The 24,840-nt window shown below is 40.7% G+C and overlaps 1 protein-coding gene across 4 annotated transcripts in view; it reads right to left on the bottom strand.

The window, feature by feature from the left end:
• nrg1 (neuregulin 1) overlaps positions 1 to 24,840 on the bottom strand; it is a 931,591-nt gene that overhangs the window by 172,455 nt on the left and 734,296 nt on the right. The gene's annotated exons all lie outside the window — the stretch shown is intronic.

Genomic DNA, 24,840 nt, shown 5'->3' on the forward strand with positions numbered 1-24,840 from the left:
GCCCGAGATCTGAATGAACCTAGTGAATTATCTGCGTTTTTTGCACTCTATCTTATCTTCTTTTTCACTGCTTTTTATCAGGAACCTGATTCGACAACACCCATCCTGACTCCTGCCCAAAACAAACTCACCCTCAGTAAAGTCCAAATGTCAGACAGGTGTGGAATGCGTCGAAAGAATATATAAAAGATCAAATAGGCAGAAGTACAAGGGCTTGAATTGCTTTAGGATGCTTCAAGATAGCACATTTACAAGGACATGACTTTATCTGGTGACTGTTCCTTTATCTGTACTTCACGTGCCATTCTACAAGGCAGGAACTGTCAATCACCTGCATTTTCATTAGTGAATCGACTCACTTGGAAAAAGACTTTGACCAGAATGTGCTGAGATCCAGTCAATGGGTGCCTTGTAGTTGACCCCTCACTCTGCCTCTGGACTTGAGTATAGTCAGGGAAACAGACACAATTCTCTCTTGCAAGGATCAAGAATCTTAAAGGCTATGTTTTTGGCTTGGTGCCCAGTTCAGGACATCTCATCTGGCTTGCAGAGGAATTTGAAGTGGGAGGGGAAAGATCAAGTCGGTATGGTCTATGGGGCTACCAACAGCATATGAATAACAAGGAAAGGGGTTCTGCTGAGGGAAGTTAAGCAGCTAGGGACTAAATTAAAATACAGAATCAAAAAGATATTAGTCTCTGGATTGTTACAATAGCCCTGTGCAAATTGGCAAAGTGTTAATAAGATCAAAGAGCAAAATGCATGGCTCAAAAATCAGTGTGGGGGAAGTGGGTTTGAATTTGTGGAACATTGGCACCAATATTGGGGAAGGAGGGAGCTGTTCCGATGGGATGGGCTCCATCTGAATCATGCTGGGACCGGAATTCTGGTTCACGTTATCTGCTAATGTTCTAGATTGGGGATTCCCAACCTAGGGTTCATAGACCCCTTGCTTAATGGTATTGGTCCATGGCATAAAAAGGGTTGGGAACTCCTGCTCTAGATGATGGAATTAACTTTCTTGTGGCCAAGTTTGCAGATGACACAATGGCAAATGGAGGTGCAGGCAGTGCTGAGGAAACAGGAAGGTGGTGTAAAATCTTTGAGAATTTAAGAGAATGGGCAAAAAGGTGATAGATAAAATACAGTGTAGGGAAGTGTATGGTCATGCACTTTGGTAGAATGAATAAAGGCATAGACTATTTTCTAAATGGGGAGCAAATTCAGAAATCAGACATGCAAAGGTACTTGGGAGTTCTAATGCAGGATTCCCTGAAGGTTAACTTGCAGGCTGAATGAGTAGTAATGAAGGCAAATGCAATGTTAGCATTTATTCTGAAAGGACTAGGAGACAAAAGCAAGGATATAAAACTGAGACTTTATAAGGCATTGGTCAAACCACATTTGGTTATTGTGAGCAGATTTGGGCCCCATACCCAAGAAAATTACTTCCGCCTCAGCTTCGCTCCCATTACTACTTCTCATTACCTGTTGGGTCCCATGGTAAAAAAAATAGCCATTGTCAGCCCCTAATGCATCAGCCTTCGCAGCTCTGAGAATTCCAGATAACATGATTCACAAAGAGAAGAAATTCCTCTTTATTTCTTAAGAAGATGACCCCTTATTCTGAAGCTACGCTCTAGATTTCCTTTGTGGAATATGTCCCCTCAGGACCCATGGAAAATGATACATTTGATATGAGAGAAACAAGCATTAGTGTTCCAGGTTAATGAGTGAAGTAGAAACTTGAACTGTTTCTCTCGGCACTAATGTAATCACTTCCAACTGAGATGCCAGTGTTTCTAATTCCCAAGAATATTGGCTCTTTAGTGCCCGTCATAAATACAAGATAGCTACTAATAGAGCAGGAGAAATTTCTCTTCATACTGGGTATAGTTGGAGTGAAAATAGATGTGTCTAAGAGACAGGAGGGTGTTGATATTAGATAAATGAGAGCAGACTTTCACATGGACCATTTATAGGCTGTTTATGCCCTTTGCATTCTTTTTGTTTTTGACATGGAGCGTTTTTGAAATTTGAATATTAACAATTTGTAAACACAATGCAGATAAACAGCATTTAGTTGGAATAGTGCATAAATACGAAAATAAAAACAGTTTGGAAAAAGATGGCAGCTATCATATTGGATTAAAATTCTATGAAGTCAATGTTTAGAATCTTTCAAAAGCCAAAGCTCAACTTTCATTAATTACTTTGATTATGAAGACACCTGGAAGCCAATTACATGCATCATCCTCATTATTGTTGCAGCTGCCATGAGCTCCCTTAACATCTGTGCAATAATATCCCAAACACTCATTACCTCATTAATGATTGGGTCAAATGTACGGCACTGAAGGATGCAGCTCATTTGAACTTAATTGTTCTAAAGTGTTCAAATAAAACATTTTCTTTCTCCCCCCCCCCCCCTTTAAGATGATCAGGCATGTTGGAAAGGGTTCAAGAAGGCTCAATTCCAGCAGTGCCATCAGGATGAATTAAATCTGCGAATACTGAAATTGCTTTGTGGAGATCAAGACACAATCTCAAGTGCTTTCTCGGCTTTACTCTCAGAGGTATTAGTGTCTGTGTTTTAGTTTTATCTCAATGGTGAAATTACTCATTTCCTTTTGATGGCCCCATTTCCAAAACCTCCTCCAGCCCCATTACCATCTGCAATCTCGGCATTCATTCAGCTTTCGCTTCCTAATAATCACCAGTTCTAATCACTCTACGATTCACCATCTTGCATTTGCTGCCAAAGTCCCAAGCTCTGATGTTCCCTTGATAATGCTCTCCACCCTTCTCATCCTCTTCCCTAATTAGACAGAATTTTAACCCTACTTGCAAGACTCAACTTTTGTTCACCTGTACCAGAAACTTAAATGGTATATTTTTATGATAGCATTCTTTTGAAGAGTCTTGGGCACTCTTATCATGTTAAGGTTTCTTTATGAATATAGGCCTTGATGGGTGTTTTTGTGAAGGCAAAGATCTTGCTTTTCTTCTCTGCCTAACCACACTAAACGGTACCATCTACCTAGTTTCAGCATCTATAAAATGTTCTGTTACTTTTCAAGAACCAGACACGACTCCACTTTCGGAGCAATGCAGGGTTTCAACTTGAAATATTGACAATTTATTTCTGCCTGCACATTTTGCTCAACTTACTAGCTTCTTCCAGTTTGTTGCTATAGATCAGCATCTTGTGCATCCTCTTACTGACTCTCTTCCTCTAATTCCAGTTTCCTTCCACTTGAGCATTTATTTTGTCCAAACTGGAGAAACATCTTCTATTTTTCATTCCTGTCCTTGTGAAGCATGTCTAATCAATGTAAGGCACATTTAGTTACGCACTATCTTCATTAAACAAAAATCAACCAGGAAATTATTTCAAAAACTACAATTCACCAAACCACTCCAGTATTCTTGTCTGTGGTCTCTTGGATTGCCACAAGGCACAATGCAAGTTTAAAGAACGACATCTCATCTTTTGTCTGTATTTTTTGTGGCCTCTTTCATTCTCTCTGTATCAGAATTTGACATTTCTATCCATCATGACTTTCTCTGAGTTTTTTTTCCCTATTAGTACAGTTTGGCCTGCTAAGCATGGCCCACAGCCCCACTGATAATAAGCAGAGAAACATGATGTGCTTGTATCCGAAATCCTCACTGTCCTCATCAACCCAACTGATCTCACCTTATCCACTCTACCTTGCTCACCCACTTTGTTTCCTCTCTTTCTACTTCTGATGAAACCTCCTGGATCTGAAATGTTAATATTTCCCAATATCCTTAATGCCTTCAATATTACTCTATTATGGACCCAATAGAATAAAGATGGATTAACTTCCTTTTGAGTTGGAGTGAATAAATTTTGAAAGCAACATGTATGGGTTCTGAATATCCAGAGGCAAAAGATGTGCAAAGTTAACACAAGAGTGGGAAACCTTCTGAAACCAGGGGCTACATCAGTATGCAAACAATACTATGCAAAATGTTCTAGAGAAATTAGCAAATAGTATTCAGAGTGCCATGTCTGGACAAGGGGTCATTTGTGAAATTGTAATAGTTTGTTAGTTGGCAAATTGCACATTAACATTCAGTTACTATGTGTCAGAATTTTAAATGAGAATTAAAAGATAATTAAAATAATTACACCATGCATAATTAAGTAGATTTTCAATCACTGTGGAGTTCAGCGTCCTTTGTGTAAACATTATGCTTACCATCAAGGTAAACCAGGTGAAGGCCCTACAGGTGGGCATATGCGCTGTTGAAATACATCAACACTGGCAAGGTGAGTCTATAGAGACTTTTAAGAGTCTTTCAAACATGCAGTAAATCAACCCTCAGTCATTTGTGAATGGAGAAGCCAAATGCTCTGGCAGTATTGCTGATTCAAGTACAACTCAGAGTTACACCACAAGCACAAGGACTGTGGAAGTCCAGGCAAGGATTTCAGAGGGAATATTTCGGACCGAGACCTGTAATATCGACTACTCTTTACCATAGATGCTGCCTGGCCGAATGAGTTCCTCCTGCAGTTTGTGTGGATTTCCAGCATCTGCAGATTCTCTTTTGTTTGTCAGAGGGAATGATGCATGTTTGGAAACAGTGTTATTTCAGTGTGATAATAGGTTAACTCCATTCACCTGCTCTGGTGAATGTTAAATGTTTCATTATTTATGTGAAGTAGGCTATGAAAACCGACTCCACTAAGGGGAAAGGCTCCTCCAAGCATCCTGGCCAACACTCATCCTTTGAGGCTGGCGAAGACTTACTAATTAACCTTTGCTTTCATGGGATCTTGCTCTGCATACATTGCTGCCAGCTCTTCCGATATTGTGACAGCAAAGCACCACAGAAGAAATTAATAGATATTGGAATTTCCTGAGGACACAAAGTGTGCAAGTTGTTTCACTGGAAAGTCAAAGAAATACAGCCTCTTACATTAACTGAACTGCCCTGAAAGTAGTGGGAATAAGAAAATATGCAAGTAACCTAGAAAAATGTCATTCTCATTAGCAATAACATCTTACATCTCATTTCACTGCACTTGGGCTAACTCCCAATGCCATCATTGCTGGTATCAGCAAGGGTGATCGTGAAACTGTGAGTCAGATTATAAAATCATTCTGCTCAGAAGTGTCCTAGGGCAAGAAAATGTACCACCATTACCCAGCATGGTCCATTTCGGACACCAGGCCCATAATAATAACTGCTTGGCATGTCAGTTAGTTCAGAGGACGTACAACATAGAACAGTAGGGTACAGGGACAGGCCTTTTGGCCCATGTTGTCTGTACCGAGCATGAAGCCAAAGTAAACTAATCCCTTCTGTTTGCACATGACCCAGATCCTTCCATTCCCTCCACATTCATGGGCCTATGTAAGTATTTCTTGAATGCCACTGTTGTATCTGCTTCCACTACCTCCCCTGGTATCTACCACTCTACCACTGCGTAAAAACTTGCTCTGCATATCCCTCTCAATTTTCCCCCCTCTCACCACATATTCTGATATTTGGCATTTTACGTCGGGGAGAAAAGATTCTGATCATATCCCCATCTGTCTCTCAGAATTTTATAAACTTCTATCAGGTCTCCCCTCAGCCTCTGACTCTTCAGAGAAAACAACCCAAGTTTGTCCAGCTCTAATAGATGATACCCTCTACTCCAGACAGCATACTGCTAACTACCTTCTACACCTTTTCCAAAGCCTCCACATCATTCCTTAAATGGATTCGAAGTGATGGAATACTAGCACTTGGAGATATACACTATGGCTTGGGAGCAGAATAGCTGAAGGATCAGAGAAAATTGAAAACTGCTTCATTTTGTCTCCCGTAAACCGAGTTTACACAATCAGGTCAATTCCACAACATCCTCTCAGGGTCAGGGGAAACGGTAGCTGTTCAGACACGTGGCCAGACACCATTCTGGAGCCCAGATAAGCCTCTCAGCGTGACAGGGCTGAATGACTAGTTTTGCCAACGTAAATAATTAGGGAACTTTTTGCAATTGTGTGCAACCAGCTACTTTTTCCGTCCATTCATTCCACCTGAGGAAGTCTGCTGACCCAGTCTATGACTCTCGGACAACTGCCCGGCTCTCGGCTGTAGACTGGGTCATCAGTTGTAGCGGCAAATAGTCACTGTGCAAGAATGTAGAAGAAAGTTTACAGAGATTAACAAACGGTGAGTCATTTCTGCTTACAAACAGACCACATTTTAACTCCTTCACGACATCATTTTTAGACAAGATAAACAATGTCTGAATTATACCATGGTGAGCGGACAAAGGTGTCATATGGTGCTAAGTAGCTGTGAAAAAAACTTGCAGATATTCCATCCAATATTTCAAGAGACCTCATCATCCCTTTAGTTTACTGGCTATCAATTTAACAGCCAGTGCTGAAAGTCACTGCAGTACAATGCTGCATTTCGATTTATTGACATCTCTCATAAACAGAGAGGCCTGTGTGAAGTCTCCTAACACTGATCAAGTTCTGTCAGTGGTTCCACACACCCTATTAATGTAAAGCACTGCAGGAAATAGATAAAAGACGATCAGTGGTCACCAGGAATACCTGGGAGTACTTAGTGCCTGTAAAAGATGATCTAAATAGTAGAACCTTTGTATATTAGAGGGCAGATAATACGTTCAAGGGTCAGGAAGGAATCAGGATGTTGGGGAGGAAGAGTGAAAGTTGAGGGGCAATAATGGGGTTCTGTGAAGTGTATTATTTTACCCTCAGTATTTTAACCCTTATCATAGACTCTCCAGCCAGCAGGTACTCGTCTAGTGGGTCCAAACCAACTGAAAGCACACATCCAAATCTACTGTGTACTCCTGGTGAAGTCTTTGGAATAGGATCCCTGGATCCTCTAGAAATCCACAAGAGTGCATCTGCATTGTTCCTTTCCCTCATTACACATAATTCTGACAATAGTGACTTGACAAAGTTATATCACTTAATCAGTAACCTAGTCACCTGCACAGGAAACCAGAAGTCCTAGGTTCAAATCCCACCAGGCCAGCCATGGAATTTAAATTCAGTTAATTAGCTGGAATTTAAACAGAAACAGCCCATCTTAGCAATAGCGATGATAAAATTACTGGGTTGTTGTCACAATCAATCTGGTTCACCAATGTTCTTCAGGGCACAAGGTCTTGCATTGTTGCTCAGTATGGCTTATTATGTCTGCCTCAGAAACTCAAGAGATTCTGCTGATGCTGTAAATCTTGAGCAAAACACACAAAAGGCTGGAGGAATTCAGCAAATCAGACAACACCTATAGAGGAGAACAAACAGTCGACATTTCAGGCTGAGATCCTTCATCAGTACTGGAAAGGAAAGGAGCAGAAGCCAGAATAAGAAGGTGTGTGTGGGAAAGGGAAGTAGTACAAGCTGGCAGGTGATAGGGGAGACCAGGTGGGGGGAGGGGGAGGTGGGTGAAGGAAGGGGGGGATGAAGTAAGCAACTAGAATGGGATAAGTAAAAGAGAGAAAGAGATAGAGAGCTGAAGAAGGAATCTAAAAGGAGAGGACAGTGTCGCCTATCATCTGCCAGTTTGTCCTCCTTCCCCTCCCCCGCCTTCTAATTCAAGTTTCTCCCTCCTTCCGTTCCAGTCACGAAAAATCCTGGCCCGAAACTTCAACTGTTTATTCCCTACAGCTGATGCTGCTTGACCTGCTGAGTTCTTCAATTATTTTTGTGTGCATGTCTGGCTCAGTCTGACTTGCTTACAGGAGAAAGAGGTTAGATCCCTTGGACATATATGAAAGTTGAGGGGTGTAGATAGGGTGAACGCATGTAGGTCCTCCCCCCGCCTCACTGCGTTTGGGTGAGACTGGAGATCATGGGCATAGGGTGAAAGGTGAAATATTCCGGGGAATCTGAGGGGAAACTTCTTCACTCAGAGTTTGTGTAAGTATCTAGTAAGTGCCAATGGAAGTGGTAGATGCAGGTTCAACTGGAACATTTAAGAGGAGCTTGGATAGGTGCGTATGCAGGTGGGTTTTGGAGGGAATATGGTCCTGGTGCAGGTAGATGCGACTAGGGTCACCATGGGCTAGATGGCCTGAGGGCTTGTTTCTGTGCTGTGCTACTCTAGGAGTCTATAACTCTTTGTGACTACTGGCCCACAGTAATGTGTTGACTCTCAAATAAATGCTGGCTTTGCCAATGTTCAAATCCTGAAAACTAATGGAAAAATAAAACACACCTTACTTCTGGTGAAATGTGTGCCTTTTGCTTAACTCGTTTAATTTGTCCTTTCTAAGACGTTGTTCCTGTTTGTATCATTCTGAACGTTGTGGGCATATTATGTTGGTGTCAGAATGTGTGGCAACACTTGCAGCCTGTCCCCAAGAGATCCTTATGTTGTGTTGGTTGATGGAGCAAATGATTCATTTCACTGTATGTTTCGATATACCTGTGACAAATAGGTATTCTTTCAACAGCTGTGCTTTGTGCCCTTCAACTGCTGACCTATAACCTGTGCCTCTCTGTGAGTTGCTGTGTGTTCTTGTGGATGCCCTACCGGGAGACCCAAATTAGACCCAATACTCAAGGGGCACTTGACCTGTGATGGGCACGTGCTAGAGGAGAAAGCTTCAACGACTTGATGATACACCAATGCCACCACTTAATACCAATTAAATGAAGACCAATCATTTATTGATAGCCTTATATGCTTTTAATGTCATTCATTACAATAATTTAGAGGTGTGGTTAATACATTGTGTGAGTGTGTGTTTTTTACAGTACTTTCTAACATAGGACAAAATCAACTGACGGACAGTTGAAAAGAACAGAAACCGTTCATTGCCCAAGGACCACCTCTATTCTTCAGAATAATCTGCTCTCTCATCATCACCATCCCAACAGCTCCTCACATACTACTTATGTTTTTCAGATATTCATGTACTGGTTTTTGCGGAAACACTGACAAAGTATTGAACAGAAGATCACCTTCACAATCAAAGTTTGCCTAGTTAGCTTCCTTCCATGCCCCAGCCAGTTGTAGAACACCTCTGGGCTGTAATCCATACAACAGTCCTGTTGACCACTTGATTACAGTGAGATGACAAGCTGTTTGTTAATAGAGTGCATAGCTGCTGCAACTCCATCTGTATCCACACACTGGCACTGAAAGTTTATTCAAGATTGAACCCACAACTTAGTTTTCTCTTCAGGAACATTGAAGACTCAGCTCAGGGTTTTCCAAGTTCTTGATTAAACAGCCTATTGCATCAGGTCACTACCACAGCAGAATCCACACAGACCATGCACAATGTGGCCAGAAGCTCCACCAATGGAAAGTGGTTGATGATCTAAAACATGACTGAGGATATAAGACCCATGGAATACCTCATATTAACAAGCCTGTGACAACCTGCTGCAAGAAGTACCTCATTTCCACTTTGCTGTTCAGAAGTGCATTAAGTGTCATACTGTTCTCCATCATGTGAAAGAGAAAGGGTTTGCCTGTGGGAAATACATGTTGGGGACTGGTAGCTGAGAACCAGCTTGGTTGTGTCAACCTGATATCCGGGTCATAGTAGAAAGATAACACCTGTCCAACAGAGGGGAACTGAAGGAAGGAGTCACAGAACATTAGCATTGAAATAAGACAAAGGGCAGCAGAACGACTATGTGCCAATGGTTTTGCTACATCTAATGGAGATCAATAATAGTCCTTCTGACATTGTGAGAATATCTATACCCTTCAAATAAATGATGAGCTGGTTTCTGTTGACGATGACAAATATTGAATTAATCCAAACAGCACCAGGGTGAAAAAAAGATGCATCAAGTTGGGAACTAACTAGGATATGCAGTATGTCGTGATTGTTGGGACCAAGCCTCTGAATTAGGCCCCAGCTAGTGGGATGAAGATCTGTTATTTTCGTAGCTCTGTACTGTACATTGCATCCCTCAAAGGGCAACTTCACTTCAAGAAAGAATGTATCTCACACTATCAATGTCACCTCTGGGGTGGAATATATCACATAAGCAAAGTACAAGTCTGAGGGAGTACAGTGACAGGAATACATTTTACCTATTTTGCTTCATTGAAGACAAGATGATCAAATCAACAATGGTAGGTAAGCACTGTAACAGTTCTTCACTGTTGTGAGTAACCTGAACACAGGCTGTAGAGATGCAGGAAGGCCCGACAACAGCAAGCTCTGAAATCAATTGATATTTAGCAAAGTCATGCTGAAAGCTTAGCAGTGCCAGGGATACACTGCACATTTATAATCAAAGGTGATCATGCACTTGGTACTCCAGTCAGAAATCACATCTTTCATTATGACTCCTATAATAAGCAGGATACTTATAGTTTAGTCCTCAGTGCTGCTATCCAATCAGGCTTTCATTCCTCAGAAGGATGAGCACGTCAGATTCTCCCAGCTCGTAGGTCCATTTCAATATGGAGAATAGAAGCACTGGAGTGAGTGACTATGCCAACTGTAGTTTAGGAATGCCAATATACCTTTGCTCTTCTGAAAGGAATTTATTTCTTTTGTTGAAGGAATCTGCAATGATGATAGAATTCAAGTCACCAGCCTGATCTGCAGTCAGGGTTCTGCAACACTATTTATGAATCCACTCGGAGGGAATTATGGAGAGGTCTCATCTCCAGATCCGAACTCTCCGGTTCAAGACTTTGTGATAAAAAAGATGAGCTCCTTAAAATGGGAGTAACAACCTCACCACCTGACTAACAACTTATTAAGGCCAGTTGCCGTGTGTTCAACATGCCTATCTCATTAAGGAAATGCACCCCTTTAAATGTAGAATCGGCAGATGCTGAAGTTAATTAAGACCTCAGTTGCAGTTTTAGGCAGAAAGTGGTCAGAAGCTGTGTAGACCTCATTCTATATTGGTGATGAAAGTCAAGACACCCAGTTTTAAGAATCCCATTTCCCTTGAGAGCCACTAGATAATCTGTGGGAAGGGGTGAAATTCATAACCCCATGATCCTTCAACCTGGAAGGTTTGATTACTAACTATGAGGCTAATATTTCCCACTTGTGTACAGTTCTTCACCACATGGCAACTGCATGATTCTATTTAATATATTAAGTTCTCAGATAAGTTGCTCTGTGCACAGTCCACGTGTTCACCAACATTCATCTCTGGAGAGAGGAAAGGGAACATAGAACCAATCATGCAGATACCACAGATTTGATGAGTTGATTGGACCCCCAAGCTGAAATGAATGCTTGGATAACCAGCAATCAATTCTTCCACAAATCTCTCCTTGACTGCCTTTTACTCCCTAGTTAACTGATAAATCATGAATATAATCGCATCTGGATTTGCATTTGCCAGATGTAGCTGATGTATTAGATCACACTGTACTACGTCGGGGGATCTAACACAATATCCAAAGTGGGTAAAAAAAAATTGAGTCATCTTTGTTAAGGAACAAAGACTGTCATATCTTCTATTTGGACGGATCAAACTGCACTGGTGAGTAGCTGGTGTTAAAATCACTCAAATCAGTAAACACAGAGTTACCTAGGAATTATCTAGCTCATGCAAATCAGAGACCTCTCCTGTTAATTAAATATAGGGCAATTGAACAAGTGCAAGAGAATATCAATATTCAATGTTCAAGTACTGCACTGGGCACTACTCAAAGTATGAATGCTTCCAGCGGCCGAGAATTGTAAGTGATTTATTCTGAAGTTATTACATTGCCCCTTCTTCCTCCACCATGCCTCACTGCCCATCTCCAGGACCCAGCAGAATCCTCATGCAGCTTTTCCCTGAACTGTGAATCTCACCAATCTTCCCTGGTGATGTGGGGGGGGGGGCGGGAGGGAGGAGAAGAGAAATTAAAACACAAATGCAAGGTCAGACCTGGAGCCACACTGTCTACGGTAAAGGTACAGGCCAGTACAGGTGCGCCACAGAACCCAGCAATTTAATTAGACATTTTGTCCTGAAGCTGCACATCGATTCATCCACAAAGCTTTGAAAATATCTTAAGAGAAGGTTGAAGTTACAAGGAGATTGATGTTCAGTGTAACGGCAATTCCCTCCTCTACTGGTCCTTCAGTTCATGGGAAGTATACGATTACTGCTCTACCAGACATACTGTCTAATAGGATGTACAAGGAAATAGATTTACACACATCAGGAATGGATGTGTAGTTCTAAAGCCCTGTCACAATAGGGGATTTCTTCATTTTTATTCTCAGAGTTTTGATTTTAAATCATCTGCTGAAGCTTATGAGGCTGTGTAAATCTATTAAAACAAGGGAGTGATTCCACTTTAGTTTGTACAGTGCCTAGCATTGTGGTGGGGCAACAACTACCTATGATTCATGAACTGAACATGTTTGGCACTCCTCTTTCCCCTCAGTCCTTTAGAGCAGCGGTCCCCAACCACCGGGCCGCGGACTGGTACTGGGCCGCAAAGCATGTGCTACCGGTCTGCGAGGAAATGATACGAGTCAGCTGCACCTTTCCTCATTCCCTGTCACGCACTGTTGAACATAGGGTTGCCAACTGTCCCGTATTTGCCGGGACATCCCGTATATTGGGCTAAATTGGTTTGTCCCGTATTTTCCCTGCTAAGGTAGAGCGTTCCTATGAAACCCTTCATGCCGAAATGGCGTAAAGCGAAGAAGCAATTACCATTAATTTATATGGGAAAAATTTTTGAGCTTTGCCAGTCCCAGAAAATAACCTACCAAATCATACCAAATAACACATAAAACCGAAAATAAATAATACTAACATATAGTAAAAGCAGGAATGATATGATAAATACACAGCCTATATAAAGTAGAAATAATGTATGTATAGTATAGTCGGGAAGATGAAGACAAAACCGATTTGTGGGGGGGAAAAATCGGCACGTAGGCACATGTGCACATCACATGCGCATGTCATGCATGCACACACAGGTGCCCGTGCAAGGCTTCATGGCTATGATAGTCTTTCCTGGGGTAAAGTGTCCCAGGATTTGACTGCTACTTTTGTCCCTTATTTGTGGGTGAGAAAGTTGGCAACCCTAACTGTAAAAGACATGTTGAGGTGAGTTTAACTCCACTTGAACACCACCCCACCCCCGGGTCAGCCGGCCTGCAAGAATATTGTCAATATTAAACCAGTCCATGGTGCAAAAAAGGTTGGGGACCCCTGCTTTAGAGTGCTTCCAATGAGCTCTCCCCCATGGAAGAATATGCCCAGGCATTTTCAAACTGAATTCAGGCCTTGAAACCTTCACATTGCAGTGCATAAATGACAGGCTCGTGTTCATCTTTACTAATATCAACTTTAAATGTTAATCACATTTTCAATGTCAAAAACCAATTTTGAACTTGTGTCCCCTGTGTCATGTTCACAATGCTATTCCACTTCAAGTATGAAACTAAACGTAATTTACTTACAGTAGGCTTGTACTTGCCACCCACTCCCAGACAATGTGAGATCAGTATTAGCTCTAGACAGGGCAGCTACACCTCAATCAACAGAGTCAGCCACTAAAATAGTCGAATTGGAAGCAGAAAGACCCCAATTAAACTAATTTGACTGAATTTCTTTTTTAAAAAAAAGTTATGCTCAACAAATTTTAGGTCATCAGTATGGTCTAGTTTCTAAATGATGTCAGCAAGTTTTAATTTTACAATAGATTTTTGAAAATTGGTATACATACAGCTGAGTAATATGGAGGTAGAAGATGACCCATGATCTTGAGTGAGAGGGGTCAGATAGCCTGTGATAGTGTTTATTTCTTATAAAGTTGAGTTACATGTCCTAAATATAAAAAAAAACTATAATCATTCCGAAGTATTAATATGTTGCCGATTTTAAGACCCAATTTTTATTTTTTGTATATTCTCTGATGTTTATGTCTCATGATATAGAGGCCAAGCAAACCTGAAGATGGTAATAAAGTGAGATATGGTGAAGTTAGTAGGTTAGCATCATGATGAAAACTCCAATTGTAACCTTATCTACCAGCATATCAGATATAGTTATATGTTCTTATACACTTCAGGTTCATTGTTAGTTAGAAAAAAGAAACACAAATTGAAGCACTGACTTGGAATTAGAAGTTTCTCTTAAATCTGGGAGCACAGGCTCAGAAATGTAAAATAGACACACAACAGCAATGCCATAGGTGGAAGGGCATAGTGCAGCACGAGAAGATTACTCTGATAGCTTGCAATATAGATACAAACAAAGGTTTCTCAAGGGGAAAAATATCATAAGATATTTATAACATTGCAAATGACCAAAGCAGAACAAGTACTAAAGATAGTACTGCATGAAATTTTGTTAATTAGCTTTTTGGGCAATAGCAGAAATTTAATCTACAAAGCCTCATGAGCAAAGAGATTTTTTTCTCTGCTGAGGATATCCACCTAATGTAGCACATTACGAAACCTCTGATTGACTTTAATTGTAAGTGTTCAGCCTAAGTACATACAACTTTGTGACATGTTTCATTCACACACTTTGATGCTCTATATCTTGTTGCAAGAAGTGTCCGCCTTCACCTTCTCAGAAGACACAGCTGGAAATTCCACTTACTGCTGCTCCCTCCGTGCACTGCCCTGAAAGTATATGACCGAGCACTATACAGTTTCAGTTTTCATTCTCAATCATCATAGTTATTGGTTGCTGTTTGTCAGGATACTCTTCAGTCCTTTGAAAAATATCTGACTTTGAATCATGGAGGTTCCCTGTGTAAGTGGCAGTGATATCCTCCTGCATGGTTTTAGTAATGACACAACTGTCAGAAAAATAGGTTAGCAAGATAAAGTAAATACAAAAATATTCCATTCTCTTTTATGTTGCTGTTTTAGAAAGCCGTGGAATTGGTTCTGCAAAGATCAGAATGTCTGGACAGAAGCATAAATGGAAGGAATGATTCTGTATTCTGTGGTTTCCATTTATTTGTATGGAAGACTGGATTTTCTCCAGATGCAGGACCTGAAAGCTTTATTTCTCCAGTAGACTAGCTACAGATCTCCGAGTTATCTGTCTATAGGCATTCCCAAGTAATTCAGCTCCTGAGCTGTAACAACTTTTTTGTGTTGATATTATCACTCTTCCAGCAACATACAACACGGAGATTCTCATTTGTTCGGACTGGAGGGGTTACAACTAAATATGGATCCAAAGGATTTGTTTCCCCTCTCTAATCTCAAATTCCTCGTTGCTGCTGTTGATGAGGTGACCTTCTCCCAAGTAATTCTAGCAGCCCTACAGAACATCGTTCCCTCAGCCTAGGCAAACAGGATCGACTACAGGAAGTAACACATATCTGAGGCAGAAGTCCACAAACTCGGGCAGTTTATGGCAGCTGTAATCATGAGTGGGACCTTTCACACTGCTCTCCTGAACAATCCCACCTACCCCTACCTGGGCTGCCAAGAGTAGATGTAGAAGAGTGGGTCACTGAGCAAAGAAACAGCCCCTCCCTTGTACCATCACATCCATGCACGCCATCAATTATCCAGTTCTTCCAATCCAACTTACCAACACTTGGTCCATGATCTTTTATGCCTTGCAATTCAAGAGATCAACTGGATACTTCTAATAGTGATAGGGTACAGTTCCCCCTCAGCTCAGGAGCACTTGACTAATATACAGTTTGTCCATACAAATGGGTGAGTGGAAGACTGGCGGAATGGATCTGTTGGCTGTTGTAGGCAGCAGACATCATCTGACAGGTGGAAACTCAGTCCGCAGCCACATTTCTGATTTGTGTACTGTTCAGGTTATACAATTTAACTTATTTGCAGAGATTATTCTGTTTCTGTCATGCAGAGCACGTCAATAACTGCTATTTATTTCACCATCATTCTTTTTACAGAGGAGCAGGAAACACCTTGGTCAGTGTTGCAAAAGGAGGAGGAATTCAGAATTGAACTGGTGACATAGTTTAAAGTTTCAGGATAGCAACCTGCTCTGAATAATTTTGTGGTATTTCATTGAAGAGAATTGTTATGTCCCAGACATTGATTTCACACACTGCCCCCAGACACTTCCCCAGATAATAAGACAACTACTTCACTGTCTACATGATCCTGAACTGAGTATCCAACCTTCATATTTTCTCCGTTACTAAGACCTTTTATGTCTGGCACCTTTAGTGTGTAACCTTATGTCAGTAATGTTAGAAATTACATCATTTACTTTGATTACTTATCCCCCATGCAACTTCATCTGACTCCACCTCTGCCTCAACTTATTCAAAATCTGAGGGTCCTTTCCTCATTTGCACCCAAGTACCACTCAGCATCGTCCCTCTGTTGAGGCTCCAGGCTACCAGTCACGTAAATCTTAACTGTTTTAAACTTACCGTAATTGCGTCCAAGTTTCTGTTGGGGAGAGTCAGAGGAGGAGTTGATGGGAAATGTGGAGAATAAAATAGGATTATTGTAGACGAGTCAAATTGTGTGCTTGATGGCTGACATGGAACCTGATGGCTGAAGGGGCAATTTCCATGATCTATGACCCCATGACTCCATAGCCTTCCCATGTCCAGCCTCAGGAATTCTGCATCCCTCCAGAGATGTTATTCCTAGTTCTTTCATCTCTTGTGCAGAATAGTGGAGCAAGCCCTGACACCCATTCAGAAATGTCTCCGAGCAAATGCACGTGTATATTTAGTACACATACAAGCCCTAAACACTGATCTTTGTTGGATGAACCATACATTGGGTCAACACGAGACTTCTTTATGAAACCCTTCCTCTCATATTATAGAGAATAGTATGGGCATGGTCTCTTAATTAAGCTACTAAAATATGTTCTTATCATCTAGAACTATATGTTAGGAGGAAGAGGAAATGGGTTTAACATAAACTCATTATTACAGGTATTGGTTCAGGCAAATAGGCAGGTGATTTTGAAAAGAAAACCTCTATGCTTGAGAGAAATGGGAATAAAAAAAACCCAAAAGACAACTCAAAGTCAAATGCAATAGGAGTGTAAATATTGGCACAGTTAATTTGAAGAACTGGTAACTCCACATAAACTTAGACTGAAAGAAGTCAGTGGAGAAGTTTGCAGAACCCATTACTGAAACGAGCTCAGATAGTAAAAGAAAAGCGGCTGAGGGTCAGGGCAGCTGCAGGGCAGGGAAGTTTACACTTCAGTATTCACCACTGCTGTTACGATTAAAGCACTTACAAAGTGTATTTAACCTTGCCTTGTATCCTGCCCACCAACAGATGTACCAACAATATGTTCAGTCCATGCTAGCCCCCCCCACTATATTTCTTTACAAAAGCCATTGTCTGACAAATTACAAAACAGTGGGCCTGAAATACAGCATGCACATTGTGAAATAATTCAGTTCTCTGAAGCAAAAACTTCCTTCTTTCTTTTAATGGCAGATCTGCATCAAGTACTCCTCAAGAGTACAGCACAGCTGGCTCTAAGATCTCTGATTCAATCAGAGCACTCCAGAATCAACATTTTGAGTACCCTTCTTAATGCAAATAATCCTAAAGGCTTCCTATTAAACCATTGATCTACTATCAATAAGCTCTGATTCAAAGAAGCACTGTGGACTGAACCCACTTGCAACTAATTGAAACACCTCAAAATTAGCCAAGGAGCACTCGTAGGTAATTCAATTATAGCAGCAGGTCCAGGATGGAAATGATTTCACTCTCCAGCTCATGTTGAATTCAAATCTAGAGAAGTACTCTGCAATTCTGAAGTCATGCTATAATTGTCTAACTCTCTGGTCTATCAAAGAAACCTTTGATTCCAAAATGATCACATTGTTTCCTGCGGCATTACAGTGATTAACAAGTTAATATTCCAGTTACCACAATCAGCGTAGAGCAAGGAGTTTTTTTTTGTCATTTCTGCTTCAGAATGCAACTCAAGAAATAAATCATTTTAAAAGAATAGTACCTTATATTTTATATGTATATAAGACAACTGATATACAACTTAAATGTAACTAATTTCATGCCAGGACCATACTTAATAAACAAAATCATCAAAATAGGACAACTTCCATGCATTTCAACATAATAGACTATTCCAAGCAGTTTGACAAGGTTTTAATTGGGCAGGTTATTTAATTTGTTTATTGAAGTAGGAGAATGATACCTGGAGGTTAAGGAAGGGAATTCTTGGCAGGGACTTAACATCCAAATCAGGTTTAACATCACTGGCGCATGTTGTGAAATTTGTTGATTTGTGGCAGCAGTACGTTGTAATACATAATAATGAAAAAATATAAATTACAATCAGAAATATATAATTCATCTAAATAAGTAGGGCAAAAAGAGACCAAAATTAGAAAAAATATAGTGAGTGCCTGTGGGTTCATTGCCCAATCAGAAATCTGATGGTGGAGGGGAAGAAGCTATTCCTGAAACATTGAATCTGTACCTTCAGGCTCCTGTACATCCTCATTGATGGTATCAGTGAGAACCGGGTACATCCTGGGTGATGGGCATCACCTTTTGAAGGTGTCTTTGATGCCAGGGAGGCTAATAGCTATGATGGAGCTGGCTGAGTTTACAAATTTCTGCAGCTTTTTCCAATCCTGTGCAGTGGCCCTCCATACCAGATGGTAACGTAGCCAGTTAGAATTCTCTTTACGGTACATCTGCAGAGATATGTGAGAGACATACCATGTCTCTTCAAACTCCTAATGAAATATAGCCACTTTCATGCCTTCTTTGTAATTGCATCAATATGGAGGGCCCAGGATAGATCTTCAGATCTGGGAACTTGCAGTTGCTCACCCTTTCCACTGCTGGTTCCTCGATGAGGACTGGTGTGTGCTCCCTCTACTTCCCCTTCCTGAAGTCCACGATCAATTCCTTGACCTTACTGATCTTGAGAGCAAGGTTACTGTTGCAACACCACTCAACAAGCTGATAGATCTCACTCCTGTACACCTCCTTGTCATCTAGTGAAATCCTGCCAACAAGAGTTGCATCATCAGCTTTTGTGCTGCGCCTATCCACATACTCGTGGCTGTAGAGAGAGTAGAGCAGTTGGCTAAGCACGCATCCTTAAGGTGCACCAGTGTTGACTGTCAGTGAGAAGAAATTATTTCTGATCTGCACAGGTGAGGAAATCAAAGATCCAGTTGCAGAGGGAGGTACATAGGCCAGGTTTTGGAGCTTGTTGATTAGTACTAAGGGTATGATGCTGTTGAACACTGAGCTGTAATCAATAAACAGCAGCCTGACGTGGGTATTACTATTGTCCAGGTGATCCAAGGCCGAACAGTGAGACATTGAGAATGCATCCACTGTAGACCTATTGTGGTGATAGGCAATTTGAAGAGGGCTCCGGTCTTTGCTTAGGGAGGAATTAATAGTTTAATGGCCACACATTCCAGAGACAGAGAGATGAGATCAGGAATGGGGAAGAGGACTGTGAGGCTTAAGTAAGTTACAAGAACCAGGAGCAGCAAAGCTCTGTAATCAAGGATAACAGTTTTAAAAATCATGGCATTACTCAACTGAGAGCTAATGGGTGTCAGAATTTCTTCTAATCTCCTTTTGGCTGTGGTTTGTTTTGTGTCAAACAGGTGCAGCACTGCTGTCAACAAGAAGTCTCTGAATTTTGGTGCATACTGCGTCCCTGCGTGGTGCCTAACACCCAGGAAGAGTGCAGAGAGGTTCAAGAGCAGATTCCTGGTTTTAGAAGCTATGAAACACCAGATAGTTGGTTGTTTTCAGGAACTTGCAAATGTAAAGGGAATGGGAAAGGCAATTCAAAATAATTAGAGAATAATGAAAATGTTGGAAACACTCAACAGGTCAAGCAGCATCAGCTAACATTTTAGGTCCTTAAAGATAATTTCAGGATTGTATTTTGAATTGAAAGACCAAGATGAAAGGTCGATGGGTTCAAGATAACAAAGTAAACTTATGAAGGTGCCTTGCACATGCAAAGAATGATCTTTGTGTGGAATAGATTATTGGATAGTCTTGTGAAATAAAAATCTTGGAATCGAATTGAAGACTTTAGAAGCTGCACTGTTCAGGAAGTCACTTCTCCTGATCATTCACATACTTACCATTTTATGAGCTACAAATGTGACCACAAAATTACTGCAGTGGAACAGGCAGCGTGCTACACCATCAACCAAAGAGTCGGACGAATATTAGACCTTCAATTGGAACACCTGATCAGAGGAAGTACAGCAGTGCACAAGCCAAGTGCTGTTGCTATCAACAGTCCCGCACCTTCTGAGCAATCAGGCCAAATACTACAGTGTGTCAGAAGATCTCATAGTATTCTGTACGGAAGGAATTTGCAAAAGTAGTTAATCCAGATGTAATTGCACAGCGGGTGAATGATTAACACATCACTGCCATTGTCAACTCTGCTATTACATAACTGAGGAATATAATAACTAGATGGTATCATCTGAGGTTGGAAGCATCAAACGATGGAGTGGATTCCAGTTACAGGCACTTCAGTAGTTTAAGTACTATTAGAAACCACAAAGTGCTTTCATGCTTACAGATTTGAATTTTGTCTCTGGCCTTGGAAAAGAACTGCCATTACCCATTCCGGTTCACCAGTGACACAACATTGGCCCTACTGCCAGTTTCCAGAGTTGTGTAACTCAGTCATTACAAACCAGAAAGTGAAAACTGCATGAAAAAATGGGGATGAGTTCCCTGGTTCAAGCCTTCCTGGAGCAGTCTCAGTACTCAGGAACCACAGGCTGAACACCATAGTACTGAGTTACAGCTGAGAGACAAGTTTTTAGTTTGTAACCAAAGCCTGAGATCTACTCAACAATTGAAACAGTAAATAGGCAGGTTATCTTTTTTACCTCCCACACACATTTCATATTTTCATGTTTCCCTACAGCATAGGAGGTGGTTATACTGGCTCAGTATTTTCCCCTGGAAAGAATTCTCCCTCAATTCACATTGAACTTCCCACAAATTTTCCTACTTATTCACACACCACGGACAGCCTAAATGACCAATTAACCTCCCCACCAGCATGTCTTAGAGATGTGGGATGAAGTCGGAGTACCCTCGAGAAACTCACATGGTCAAGGAGAACATGCAAACTCTAGCAAAAAGCAAACTGCTGCAGGAACTCAGTAGGTTAGGCAGCATCTGTGGAGGCAGAGGGGCGGCAGATGTTTCGGGCTGAAATGCTACATCGTGCAATACCACACAGATAGGACTGGAAGTCAGAATTAAACAAAGGTGTTCGGTGCTGTGAGCAGCAGCTTCACTAGTTTATCCCAAGTGTTCCGAACAGATTCACACATACACCTAGTAGCCACCCATTTGGGTACACTTGTACACCTGCTTATCAATGCAAATATCTAAACAGCCAATCATATGGCAGCAACTCAATGCATAAAAGCATGCAGACCTGGTCACGAGGTTCAGTTGTCCCAAAACACCAAAATGGGGAAGAAATGTGATCCAAGTGACTATGACCGTGGAAAGATTATTGGTGTCAGTGAGGTGACTTGAGTGTCTCAGAAACTGCTGATTTCCTGGGGTTTTCACACGCCAGAGTTTACAGAGAATAGTGCAAAAATGAAAAATACCCATGAGTGACGGTCTGTGGGTGAAAACACCTTGTTAATGAGAGATGTCAGAGGAGGATGGCCAGACATGTTCAAGCTGGCAGGATGCTAACAGTAAAATAACCTTCCTGTCAAATAACCAAACGTTATATCAGTGGTGTGCAGAACAGCATCTCTGAATGCACAACACATCAAACCTCAGTGGATGGGCTACAGTAGCAAAAGACCACAAACATACATTCAGTGGCCACATTATTAGGTACAGGAGGTAGCTACTAAAGTGGTCACTGAGTGCACTTATGCATCTTAAAACCAACGATGGTTTAAAATCTCACTAGCATCCAGCATAATCTTAAATATTTTGTGTGATGTCAAGATAGCAAAAGAAACAAACCCAAAATAACTTCTCTCAGAGTTTGAGTTACTTCAAGAGATTAGCAGTTTAAATTTGCTTTCATTATGAAAACTATTTAGCTAAAGAATATCAAAATTAAAATACAACTTCATCATAACCCAGTGACGGTATAGAAACGGTTGTCATCTATGACAGTAAGATGTTCATTGCTATACATTTAGAATCACTGAACTGTTACAGCAGGGGAAAAAAAGGCTTTTTAACCCATCTTACTAATGCCAGCTCTTTGTAAAGTAATCCAGGCAAATTTATTCCCTGCAAAATTTAGTTTTTACTATGGATCAAGCTTCTTGCAGTCTTCAAAGCACAATAACTCCTAATCTCATTGGTTGACTTATTTCCAATTACAGAACTAAAAAAGAGAGTAAAAAAAAATTGAAAAGCTAATGTGAAATGCTAAACCCTTAAAATTAAATAAATAAGAAGCAGATATCACTAAAAGTTGAGTATTTTTTAAAGGACACTTTTATAAAATGTGGTTTTCTTTTAAGGAAAATTGAATGGCTCTAAGCCTCTTTTAATTTAATTAACAGGATTTAACAACCTGTAATCCTGTTTATTCAGATGGATTGTGATTAGGTTAAAGAGATGATTGACTCTGCAGAGCAATCTTAACCAATAATAGTGGGCACATCATTTAATTGAGACAACAGACCTCGGACACAAGAATGAGGTATTCAGACAAAGTAAAATACTTTTATAGAACAGCTCAGTGCCTGAGAGTCTCTTAAATGTCCCTAAAGTATCAGCCTCTACCACCACCCCCATCAGTATAAAAAAAAATTCTTCAGCCATCTCTCCTGAACTTTCTTCCATCAACTTTAAATGGATGCCCTCTAGTATTGGCTATTGCCACCCTGGGGAAGAGTTGCTGGCTGTCCACTCTATCTATACCTTTTATAACATTATACACTTCTCTAAAGTTGTTTCTCACTTTCATTCACTCCAAAAAGAAAAGCCTTAGCTTGCTCAGCCTTTCCTCATTAAGACATGTTCTCTAATCCAAGTAACATGCAGGTAGATTTCCTCTATATCTTCTAAAGCTTCCATATCCTTCTTATACTGAGGCAACAAAAACTGAACACAATAGTCCAAGTGTGGGGTAACCAGGGTTTATGGAGTTGCAACATTATCTCAGGGCTCTAGAACTCATTCCCCCGACTAATGAAGGTCAACCCACTATACCGTTACTCAACAATTTATGAATTATTCTACAATTTTTAAATATGAAGAAATTTGCAGTCAGGAGAATATTTTATTCCCCCATTGAGACATATATCAAACAACCTCAGTTTTCAGGAAAGCTTTTGTCAGTACGGATGTTCCCATACAAAATTGGTTTTGAAGTTGCTCATTTTCACGGTAAGTAGTCTTACCAGTGGTTCGACATTCATAAGTATAAAAACTTTTATGCTGGTGTAAGCATTTAAAGTAAAAATAATCTGCTGATCTAGAATCAGTGTATTGATCAGTATGCGAATTTAGCTGTCTGAGATTCGTACCACTGAATTAATTAGAAATAGCTCGTCTCCCAGTGTGGATTCAAGTAGTTCTTCCACTTGAGGGTTGGCTAATCTATTGTTTGCTTGTTATCTGTCACACTTTCCTACTCATTCTAACATATCTACGTTCAGCAAATGGTCTTGTATTAAAATATCAGGTTTATTTTCAGGACTCATGGGTTCAGTGCAAAATATCTTGTGACACTATTTTGAAGGCAGCAGGGCACATTTTCTTAGTGACCTGGATAACTTCTGTCCCTCAACCCACAAATAGCTGATCGGTACCACATTACTATTGTTATCTCCCTGTTGTGTGCAAACTAGCCATCACATTATGCAATGGCTACAACAAAGCATTGTGGAAAACAATGAATAAATTTTAGTCCTCTAATTTCCTATTTTGACCAATCGCCGAAAGCAAAATTCTTAAACTGATGTGTATCCTGCCGATGGTAATTCACAGCAGAAGAGACCATAAAGGTTAATTTGGACCGGAATATCATTACAGTTCGTATCCCAGGCAGTGCTCTGGAGCCTTTTAAGCACAGCTCAGGGATCATTATTATGAAGCGAGGAAGAGCTGACCCACCCTAAATCAAGGTAGCTATCACCATGATATGATAATGAGCTCAGTTTCGAGGAATCAGGAAACTATTCAGCAGTTCATGAAGCACCAGCAGTAATTTCATCTCCTCCCTCTAACGAAGTCACTCACGATGAGGTGTTAAATATATCCTCAGAGCCTTCCAGATTGTACTGAATAGTAAAAATCAAAACAATACCACGCACTGATTGCCTCAATTTACATATACTGATATTCTCTTTCAGTGTACTTCGTCCAAATACTTTCCAAGTCTATTGGGTATGCACTTGGAATACAGGCCTAGTGTGGGCAAACGGGATTAGCACAGAGCTGAGATGACCTTTACCTAGGTTGAGTTGAGCCAAAGTGTTGGTTTCTCTACTGTACGACTCCTCAACTAATAGAAATTATGGAAAGAGACCATTCAGCCTATTGAACTCGTTCTAGTTTCTTTATAAATTCCATCCAACTGCACCTTCGTCATCTCTAACTTACCTCTGCATTTGGCTTTCCTTCATTCAACCCTTTGAAACATCCAGTGAGTCAGCTTATTCTGATCACAGCAGGATTTTTATGGGCTGTGATCGCCAAAAAAATCTTTGAGGTTGATCAGGGGACTGCAAAGCTCAGAGTGGTCATCAGTGTACATGCAGTGGAATCCACCAGTCCCTGGGTTCCCCTTGCCTACTCCTTTACCCCTAGCATTCTTTAAAGGGCTATTTTGATATCCACACCTTTTATAGTTTGAGTTAGTGTAATTAGTTTATATACATGAAATAATAGAGGAACTCAACAAATCAGGCAAC

This window comes from Mobula hypostoma, chromosome 4 (assembly GCF_963921235.1).
Source record: "Mobula hypostoma chromosome 4, sMobHyp1.1, whole genome shotgun sequence".
NCBI classification, from domain to species: Eukaryota; Metazoa; Chordata; class Chondrichthyes; order Myliobatiformes; family Myliobatidae; genus Mobula; species Mobula hypostoma.